Source organism: Eutrigla gurnardus, assembly GCF_963514095.1.
Source record: "Eutrigla gurnardus genome assembly, chromosome: 8".
NCBI lineage: Eukaryota > Metazoa > Chordata > Actinopteri > Perciformes > Triglidae > Eutrigla > Eutrigla gurnardus.
Genome location: NC_139922.1, coordinates 17,054,064 through 17,065,722, shown reverse-complemented (window position 1 = coordinate 17,065,722; position 11,659 = coordinate 17,054,064).

Here is an 11,659-nt window from a genome sequence, read left to right as displayed (position 1 = left end):
AGCTGACGTCTCATGATCAATCACAAGAACGGCGCCATGTATTTGTAATTACTACCTCTAGAACTACTCGTTATACACTTATTACAGTATACCTACACCCTTTTATATGCTGAATAAGAGCTGATCTTAGAGTTTCTAGAGCAAGTCGCAACTTTAGAACACCGATAGCTGTAAGTAGATTTAAATGCTCTCATCGGAGCAGTAGTTACATTCTCCTTAAGTTCGTTCAAACACCTATTCCTCCTCCATCATATAACAGGATCAGGACTTCGCTGGGAATAAAATGCTTGCAAAAAATGTTCTTGTGCTTTAGAGGACCAGAAAGTTTGGGTTCACCACATCAGGGCAGGTCAGACAAGTACTTTGATGTTCAAACACTTTCCTTAACTTTCTGGTGCTTGATGCATTCGGCACCTAGTTGGACGTAAAATGTGATGCCTGCATCATTTGTCTCCTCATATAAAGCTTAACTATTAACATACAGATGTATAGGTGTCTGAGAACGAGTCCCCAGCTGAGCAGCCACCAGTCTGGGATGGACAGATAGAAGCTTGTTGTCGGTAGCTGTTATCCTTCTGTTACAAATCCTGACCAGCCAATCAGGATAGAAGAAAGCAGCGAGACAAAGGTAAGGATGTGTTCGGGCTGAGATGAGTCATGGGGAGATTAGACCAGAAGTGTGTCGCTCTTAAATGAAACATGCATTAAAAAACCAAACAGCATTTGTACACCAAACATATTGAAAAATATTTCTCTCTATAAAGTTTAGTGTTTCTCGAACGACTGGACTCGTTCTGCATACAAATTGGCCCGAATAGGACCCCAGTATGTAAAGTGCAGGTCATCTGATACTTAACAGCCTAATTCAAGACAGCACCACTCTGTCTCATGCTCTTCACCGGCATTAACAACATCTCAGGGCTTCACATTCACAATCATAGCCACCATGGGCCGCCATCGCTGTCTTCCCCATCGACTCAAAAACCATGCGAGTGCTGATGAGTAATCAGATCAGTGTGTGCTTTTCGACGCTGAGCAGATTAATCTACAGAAATACCTTCGTTTTGTGTGTAACATCATGTGATATCCCATATGGGGAAAAAAAATCCCTCTGGTCAAACCCTACTGTACGTGTCCAAGCAGACCCTCTATTTGACATCATGTTGTAAGTATATTAAATCAATCTGAAGGAGGGGGGAATGTGTACTATATCGTCACCCGCTGTTCCACTGTCTGATTTCAACATATCTAAAGTACATGTGCTATATATTGTTAATCTTGTAAGTAAAATAGCATACCATGACATAGTAAAATGCAAAAGAATGGTACAGGCTAACTTTGTTCAGAGAAATGTTTGTTTTTATTTATTTCCGTATGCCTATACTGTAGCGTCAACATGATTATGTGAAGAATCACAGTCCTGTATATATATAGGCTCATCACTATGCTGTATTGTATGTGAACCATTGTGTTGTAGTAAAAAGTTCAATAAACTTCTAGAAAGGATTTGGTTGCAGGGCATCATTTCAGTATGTATATATATAATGTATGGATGATGTTTTAGAAAAAGAGAAAGGAGCTGCCCCCACACTGTCCATCGCTCCATCTAGTGGACGGAAGAGAAAATTCTATTGATAGAGATTTCATTGAATGAAGAGACACTTTATGTCCCTCTTTTTCAGCACATCATCAACTCCATTAATGTATCCCCTCTATGTAGTCCATCAGCTCCATTTAGAGTTAAAGAAAGGGAATGCTCTATACATATTCTAGTTGCTGGTTTTTATTGAAACTCCCCCAAAACTACGATCTCATTGCTTTTGGTCACTGTTGGTGAGTTGCGCGTGTGTTGGGCCCTCTCTGTTATTGCCATCTCTGACCTAAACAGGCAATTCATTTCCAGGCTATATATGAAAGGGACCCTTGACAAAAAAAATATGACATGACGTCAAAGAGTCAGTACAGTACAAATTCAGCATCAATAAAGACATGATGTCACGGTGATGATGTCATGGTATACTGGGGACTTGACCCCTTCAGTCATGTAATCACTGGAGTAGCTTCCTCTACTGGATTACTTGATGATGGCAATGTTGCTAGACAGTTTGATAAGAGAAGACTTCGCTAAACACGCCAAACGTCAGTCAGGTGAAACATAAATATACATAAATATTGAATCACGTAAGAAGAAGAATTAGAAGCGCTGAAAAACAGAGACTGCTATAATAAACCCACTGAATCACTGTAACCTACTGTTATGTTATGATTAAATATTTATATTAATGGTAAATATTCTCTGTGTGAATATTGTCATCACCCACATTTCTAAAAGGCTGTTGAAATGATAAAAATCTTGTGTAAAGGAACTTCCTTTGTGCCTCTTAAGCTGCTTTTCATCGTTCCCACGAGAAAGGAAGCAATGATATAAACATCAGTGGTATGTGATGTGTGTGTGTGTGTGTGTGTGTGTGTGTGTGTGTGTGTGTGTGTGTGTGTGTGTGTGTGTGTGTGTGTGTGTAAGTAAAATACATTGATGGGGTTTCTCTCAGACTTACTGCATATCTTTATTTTGTGGAAATAGAACATGATTTTACTTCTCTCCTGTTCCCACAATCAAATTAATCCACATTTCAATGACTAACGACAGACTTAATGGATGAAGAGCATTAAAACGTTCTGCTTTGTGAGTAGATCAAATTTATTTAGTGCTGCCTTTTCTATAATGTTTTAATTATCAGTACCAATCTTCTCCCCTTGTTTATATGTTGTTTATATAACGCATCAGGTCATCAATGCAGGATCAATAATCAAGTAATGCCAAGCACAAATTGATCTATCGTAAAGAAAAAAGAGGGGGAGTTTAATTTAAATGAAGTCTTTACTGCAATGCTGTATCAAAGGTGCAATTAGCATTTGATTGATACATTTATTGACTAATATATTGATTGACTGGGAGTGATCGAGCGGACACGTGACGCTCACCAGCCCAGAAGTTTGCTTTCCTCCACTTGGCTCCCATCCTCTGGAGGAGCCGCACGTTGCTTTCCGCTCGCGCTGCAGGCTCGCGCTGCCAGGTGGAGACTCCACGACGCCGGACCGCCGGGACGGGGACGGGGACGCAGAGGGACGCGGCTCGAAGCCTCCTGGATCTCTGTCACGGTCCGGAACACGAGGACTAAAGGTAGAAGACGTTCACGTCCATGAAGTTCGCAAAGTGGCGCAGCTGCTAATCGCGGATGTGTAAACCGGGATCAGCGGAGCGTGTAATTGATTTCACCTCGAAATGCTAAACCACCGACAGAGTCTTTTTGTTTAAAGATGGCACCGTGGTGACTAATTGACTCGTCGCGTGGTGGTGTCATGCTGACCCTGCACTGTTTGCCCCTTCAGCGAGGTTCACACATTAAGATTTCATAGCAGAAGTCACAGTTTGGTGGCTCTCAATAACAAAAGAGGCATGCGGTGTTTATTTTGACAAACTGCTGACACTGAAGCTTTGCAAGCCTCGATTATAAATGCATGTATACAGCAGCATGTTACTGCTGGAGATCAGCATCTATAACCTGATTATGAGCTAGGTTCTCCTTCTTCTTCTTCTTCTTCTTCTTCTTCTTCTTCTTCTTCTTCTTCTCTGAATATCAAGCAGAATGTCCATCTATAATTAAATCTGCCACTATTTGATTTAAGAAAATAATTTAAATCAAAATAAGATCCAATCTAATAACATGATCGCACAGTCAAATGTTGAGTATCAGACCGCTTGACCACCAACAAGTCCATGTGCAAGAGGGCATCTTAATAATGGCAAATGTATGTCTTATTTTCAAACAGCCATCAACACTTGGAGGATTGTGTTTGACCTCGGTAGAGGAGGAATTAATTCACGCAGATCTTCTTTTAATCAGAAGCCAACAAGATGGTGCTAATCTTCCAAAGTATTTGCTCTGCAGGCGGTCAGTTACATAAACGTGAGATTGATGATGTGGTGACACATGCAGGACGGTGTGATCGAGTGTTACTCGTCTGAATCAGAATTAGCCAGATTCAACATCTGACTCCTCTTCAAAGGTTTGGTATGTGATGTTCCATCATTGCATCTCCGCTGGGAGAGTCTGGTTGCTAAATGAGATGTTTGTGAAAAAGCCGTTTTTATGGTTTGAGATTAAAAAGGATAAGACGATTTTAATCTTACAAACTACTCAATTCTTTAAATTGCTGTTAAACCATACCAGCGGCGACATTTTCAACTTTGTTTGTATTTTCTGCTTATTTATTCATTTTTTGTTATTGTTGTTCATAAATATTATCACTTAGAAATGAAAGACTTAACTAGTAGTTTAACAATTACTCAATAAATAGATGAAATAACTGACAGAATATAAGGTAATGCCCTTTTTGAATATTAAGCTGATTAGCAGTGAAATGTGTTTTCTTTTCTGTATCAGCTGAAGTGAACTGAAGAATTGTTTGTTTGAGGTTCACAAGTATTTTCTTTTAAAGAAATCCTATAAATTGCATATGTTGGTTCATGTCCTTATGCAATTTAAATACAGCACTTTGGAAACTTGTGGTGGACATTCGTCATTATAGCTTTAGATTTAAGCTAAACAATACGTTGTAAAAGTAACTGATGGATTCATCTAAACCGTTTTCTCTGTTTATTTTTCCATTCTAATGTTCCATGTGTGACCTGAAGTCTTTGGCTTCCCCCCTGGAACCAGCTGTTACTGTCCGTCTGTGTAGCTGCGTCTTCTCTGCTGTGTGGGCGAGGTTATAAATAAGAGGCTCCAGGTTTTGTGCGTGTGTGTTGTTTAACCAGCTGCTGGGGAGGTTTGTTTGCCTCCTCTGAGTGCAGGTGTACCCACTGGCCTCTAGATGCTGTTCTCGGGCCTGTTTTAAGGATCTCCCCCCCCCCCCCCCCAGCCAGGATTTTGAGTACCACCCTGCTTTTATCTCAAGGATTTGAGTGTATTTGTGTTGGGTCAGCATCACCTGTCTCCTGTGTTTGAGCTCTATGGGACTTTTTCAAATGTCATGCTCAAAATCTGTCCGGAAATGTTTTCCACTTATGTGACAAGATATTTGTTTTCCCCTCCTATTTTAGCAACATGTTTTAAAATGTGGGATTTATTTATTTATATAAGTATGATACATAGATACGATTGATTTGATTGGTGATATATAGTATCCACATAAGTGATGTCATAGGGTTGTAATATGTGCTTTATCCTGAGACTTCGGGGCTTAAAAATCCTTACGTTGACCTTCATAAATCTCTAGTGATTTTAGAATTTGGGAGGATTTCCTCCACTGTGATCGCTGGAAAGTTTAGACTTACAGCAAAGAAAACATTTAACAACCTTTATTTTGAGGGTTTTAGGCTATTTTTGATCAGCTCCCATAAGATCCATTATAGTGTGTGTGTGTGTGTGTGTGTGTGTGTGTGTGTGTGTGTGTGTGTGTGTGTGTGTGTGTGTGTTCTCTCGTCTAGACAGAGAGGAGCATGGGAAAGTGGCCCCGTCTTCGAAGGACAGACCACCTGCAGTGACACACACACACACACGTATATATATATATATGCTAGGGCTGGGGGTAAACGATTAATCGGGCCATTATTTTATCGATTAGTCGACTAATCTAACGACTAATTGGACGATTAGTCTAACGATTATTTTTTTGTTGTTTGATTGATAAAAACCATAATGTATCTCAAATAAATACCAAAATATTCTTAATTATATAGTTTATTAAACAGCACAGCAAAATAAAAAATATAGAATAACATTATACAAAATAAAAAGGCCAGCCTGTTTACTCTTACAGTCCAACAAAAATCTCTCCTGTACAAAATGACAAAAGATTAAAAAAAATTACAAAATATGACGTAGACGATATTTTGAAGTCGACGCGTCGCTGCAGTCCTAATATATGCTGATTTTTCCTCTAGTGTCAACATGTTTCATATAGCTGATTTGGAGTGAAATATCTCAACAGCTGTTGGTCAAATAGTCCAAATTGTAATTTGCTAAAAATTTGGTCCAATGCTGTTTGTTGGTGATACGATCACTGACTTCTGCTTCCTGCTGTAACTTGACATTCAAGGCAGGGATTTGCAGTGAATCATATGGGAGTCATGGCATTAGAGAAAGCCCAAGGAACAGGCCATGAATGAGTCAAACATAAGGGCCCACAAGACCTTGCCACCAGGCCACAACTGGGTCAAGGCTATGACCTCACTACTTTTCTTACAGTAGTTAGTAATAACTGCAGGGTGTTACAGCAATATCAATAAGAAAATGAATATATTGACTTGCAGGCTGCCTGTCCTCTTTTTCCTTTAATCACTTTACCGTCATTCTCACTGAATGAAGATCCCAGTTTCCTGCCATGCCTGTCTGTCTATTTTGTTTGCCCATCCGGTTACTGTAGGCATCATATTTCAGGCACACATGCTCCTATGTGAGAACAATGTGTTAAAAAAAAAAAAGAAAAACATCCAGCCAGCCTCACAGTTCCTTCAGTGACCCAAACAGCTCGTGGTGATTTATGAGCGGCGGGGTCAGCTCCGGAGGGGTCACACAGTGAGTTGCATGGCCAAAATAGACGCCTCCCCTTCGCTTCCCCACCGGGTTGATGTGTCCCTCTCAACCCAGAGCTGCCTCTGTAAAGCAAGTGTTGAATCACGTAGCGGGCTCTTCTGGGTCAGACTGTTTAAAAGACCTCCACTGTTTGGAGCTTTGGAGCTCACCGTTGAGCCCATACTGGGTTTAGCATCGGTGTGGTATAATATTAGCACCCAATGGAATACTCAACACTTTTGTGTGTCACATGGGTGTCACAACCACATTCCTGCTGTACCTGTCTGCACCTCTGCAAGGTGGGTCAGTACGTGACATGCATGGTTTCTTCACCAGGTCACCTATAGTGTAGCTGGACCAAAGAGTTGGATTTACCTGTTTGGGAATAGAAAATACATTTAAATGGAATATTTCTACCTTTTAAAATGACCATTTGCGCATCAATTACTCACCATGTGTTATCTTGAAATCATGAACACAATGTTGTTTTGTAGGGCACGGTGATAATTCAATATGATAATTTAGCCTCTTTAAAATAAATCATATTTTGATTAAATAATGTATCGGTAATGTTATCTAAATCGATAATAACAAACGCATACATTTCATTTCTCTGAAAATGAAGTGCTCAGACACTTTTCTGTCAAGATAAACGCTCAGCAACATCAGCCTCTCTGAAAGTATTGATGGCAAAATGATTTCAGAATTGCAACAAAGACACAAGACAGAAAATGGAAACTCAGACGCTATTTAGATCTAAATGTATACTGACTGTAGAAAGAAATTGACCTTTGACCTCCACAAAGACAATGGGCATTGGATTACACATTGGATCGACAATGGAAGGACGAGTGGTGGTTTCTGCTTGGGTGAAAACCAATGTGGAGGCAGCTAAGTGTACTCCTGCAGCAGAGAAACTATAGGGTTGTTTTCCAGTTTTTTCCACTGACCACTGATTACAGCACACACACAGCCATGAATGAAAAGCTTATATTTAGTATTTTTCACATAGGCTTAAAGCCAAATTCTTTTCATATCTTTTCTTTTGTTTTCACCAGACGGTTTCACAATCATCAAGTTTCCTTATTTGAACTTTCAGCGTTACTGATGTTGCCAAACCAAGTAACCCTGCATTGTAGTAGAACAGTAGCAGCTTTCCTGCAACACCCTACAACCTAAATATAGGAAGAAAATAGACCTGTTGCTGCAAAAATGAAAAAAACGTACAAGTTGCAGCTTTCTGAGTTTGGGTTGCAGCTGTCCTTCACCAACGGGAGTTGAGTTGTTCAATCGGACGCCTTTTTCCAAATATCAATCGTCAATCCAAGATTTCAGTATTAAACTTTTTTCTTGATCTTTTTTTCAGCATGTATCCCACATGCTTAACTTTTTTTGTGTAATGGTAAAACTCCTCGGGCCGTTTTGTTTATTTTTGACAAGGTTTCTAAATGGAAGATGGTTGCATAGTAACAGGACTGAGTTTTTATCACCACATGAGCAAATGTAGGTCACTTTGCTCGATAATATAACATATTACACAAATACATTTCATGGATATTTATGCATGCAGGGATGGAAATGAAAGTATTGCTGTCAGTAAAATATCTCAATACGGAATGCCAACCTCCCTTGGCTTTCTGCAGGAGTGCAGTACACTCTTTCACACAAACGGAGTGATATTTACCAAATTTAGCAACATAGATGGGCACTGTTTCACTGGTTTTGAAGAGACTCAATGGGGAATGGGGAAGTGTTTTTAATGATGTAATTGTGAAACTGAAATGCCAATAATAACTTGAATATGAGAGGAGGCTTAGCTTCTGATGAGAGCGTCGCCTACTGTGAAAAATATGAATCTAAACATCTAGCTTCCCGAAATCTAGAGGAGCTGCTTGTGTGTCCTCTTGGGAGTCAGGCGCTTGAAAATCTGCCTGATTTGTTTACCACCCAAAATATGCCTGCATCCCAAGGACGCCATTAATAAGTTTAATAAACACTGAAGCAGCCAAAATGTAAAGTATTCCTGTACCCCAGCGATGTTAACTGCTTTGCAGAATGGTAATGAGGTGCTAGCTGCCTTAGCCAGAGTTGGGAACGATGCATGCTTGAAGTGCTGAGGATGCTGCAGGCAAAAATAGAAGGCCAAGGCAGTGCGTTTGTTTCCATTACCGGCCGGGATTAGCAGCTTCTAAACACTCCGCTCATTAATGCCATCGTAACAAAGTACATACACCGACGCATGAACACATGCACACCTTTTTGAATTTGATCTGACACGATCTTATATTGACAGCGATGCCTCCAAACAGTGTAACATTCAGTGCTGTAGGCTTGTTTTAATGGTTATGTCTGTTAATTTAAACATAATTCTACCTGCAAATACAGGTTCTGGTATGTTTTATCCTACATGTGGTGTCAGATAAGTAAGCTTGAAAATCCAGGATTTCTGTTTGCAGTGTTGATCAGAGCAAATTATTATAGAAAGGCTCCATTTTGACCATTTAAGTGGCACAGATTTTGCCCAAACTTCAACCTGGTTTTCCAATCAGCTTGGGGGAAATCTGTAAATATCTTGTTATTTTCGAATCGTTCAGGAATCCATAAAGCGTATATGGACATGAAAATGCTGTAAGGATGTGACAAAGCAACATCCAGTAGTGTTTTTTATTTAGGCTGTGATTTTTGTCTGAGCCACACTTAGCCCTTGTGCTGCCTGTATCAGTGTGTCACCACCAGCAGTGGTCATCCTCTGCTGGCCTGAACACTTTGTGTCTAAGCACATGGATTTTCTTTTTGTTCAACATTTATTTTTAACCGGGGAAGCCGGCTCTGTGCAGATTTTAATTCATAATGATGTTCTGACAAAGAAGCAAAGGAGGCAGGGTAGAGATTTGGGATTAAGTCAAATGTCCTGTTTATAATACGTATGAGTGAAATGGAGAGAGGGGAAGAGTGGGTGAGTAAGTAGGGGATTTTGAGACCGAGAGATGAGGACAAGGGCGACAAGGCCTTGGCCATGACCAGTCGAAATAACAGCTTCTCTCCTCTGGCGAGGACATGATCGCTCTGCTCAAGCGTAACGCCACAAACATGCTGTCAAACACACACACACACACACACACACACACACACACACTCTCTCTCTGATACTTTTTCCTCCCGTCCTCCCTAACTCCCCCTTTCTGAGTCCCTTAGTGGCTTCTACACATTTGCCTTGTCACCCAGTAGTGCATTAGCAGCCTGGAGGAGGACCAGAGAGGGAGGGAGGACATGAGGATAACAATGATCCGGTCTGTAACAACAACATCGGCACACGTTTGTCCTCAGGCTTGTTCTCAACTGCAGAAGTCGAAGCAGAGGTCACGCCACTCTCAGATACATTATGATGAATATGTTGTCCCGTCGCTGGGGAAGAAGCGTTCATGTTTCCTTCGTCTGACTGAGGTGTAGTTTAAATGAGACGCCCAGAAAACGAGTCGACAAAAATGTTGTCGAAGCCATTTATGAAGCTAAAAGGACAAAAATGATCTGGTGCAGCAACTACACCTAGTTGCTGCTTGGGTGCGTGCAGCAACTACTTTATGTCATGGCAGGTGTGTTGCTCACTGTCAAAGTTGCTTGGATAAGCGTTTCACATACATGTTTTGCACTATAATTAAAACCAATTTTACATGGTGGTTAGAAAACCCCAAAACACGACGCTGACGCTCACCAGGTGGCCAGAAACGAGACGCCAAATGAATGCTGAAGTTGCACCATATGTACACGGTAGAGAGAGAGAGAGAGAGAGCTGTCAGACGCTCTCTCTCTCTCTCTGCCACGCCTTGTCTCTACTTTGACATGACCAGGTCAAACATACTGACGAGATATTCTTGCTACTGTTCCACAGCAGCTTCAGTCAGTATGATGTTTCACCCAGTAGCGTCGCTCCACTTTTTGTTCCCCTCTCACATCATCACCTCCCCTCCTTGATTCCCTTTTCTGTCTCTTCTCGAGTTTCCGACTTTCATCACCTGAATATTAATCATTCTGAAGTGCTTCTCCTGATGTTTTTAATGACGTTTGTGTCGTACATCTTCAGGGCAGATGCTTGTCGTCTCTGCTCACTCTTTGCCTCACTGTGGTCTTGTGAGAGGAAGAGCGAGTGCTGGATGGTGATCTATTATACCTCTGAACAATTGTAATTTTCCAAATAGCTCCTAAAAGTGTAGAAAGTTCCTCAAGTGTCCCATTTTGGATCTTTTTTTACAGTATCTGTCTCTATCTGCCCGTCTATAAACATGAACAAATATTGTAGAAATTACTGAACGCTTGACTGAAGTGCATGCACATATTTTTGTTTCTCCAGTTTATTTTTAACCCCTACCTCTACATAGCCATTGTGGTCATTTCGACTCCTCTTAAATAATAAAACGGGGTAAATGAATGTGTTTGTCATGAATGAGTCTGCAGCATGTGTTTAATAAGCTTTAATGTAGTGTGGTTTATTGTTATTAATTTTATTATTATTCAACTATAAAACACAAATGTGTCGTTTTAATTTGAATAGTCACGTGAAAAGAAAAAAATAAGATTAGCTGATTAACTATGGACGACTCTATCTTCCTCTTTATCTCCATTCAATCTGACACCAACACACAGACTTATTTTTGTCACTTTTGTCACAGGACATGACATCATCTTACATGAATCCCCTGAAGACTTAATCTTAACCAAAGCTCCACAAACCCAACCTCAACCCTCACCATAAGATGCGATGACCTTGTGGGGACCAGCTTTTTGTCTCCAAGTGACTATTACTGTATATATAAATAAATAATAAAAAAAAATATATATATATATATAGTGATGATTGTGTTATTTCATGGTGTGCAAAATGTAAAATCCTAAGAATTTGCACTTACATGGACTTGGATTTACTGTGAGGCTCTCTCTCTCTCTCTCTCTCTCTCTCTCTCTCTCTCTCTCTCTCTCTCTCTCTCTCTCTCTCACCTCTCCTCATGCTTGGTCGCCCCTGTCAGGCAAACACAGCGCATGGCACTCGAGGTGCTGCGAGAGGGAGAGAGAGAGAGAGACACAAA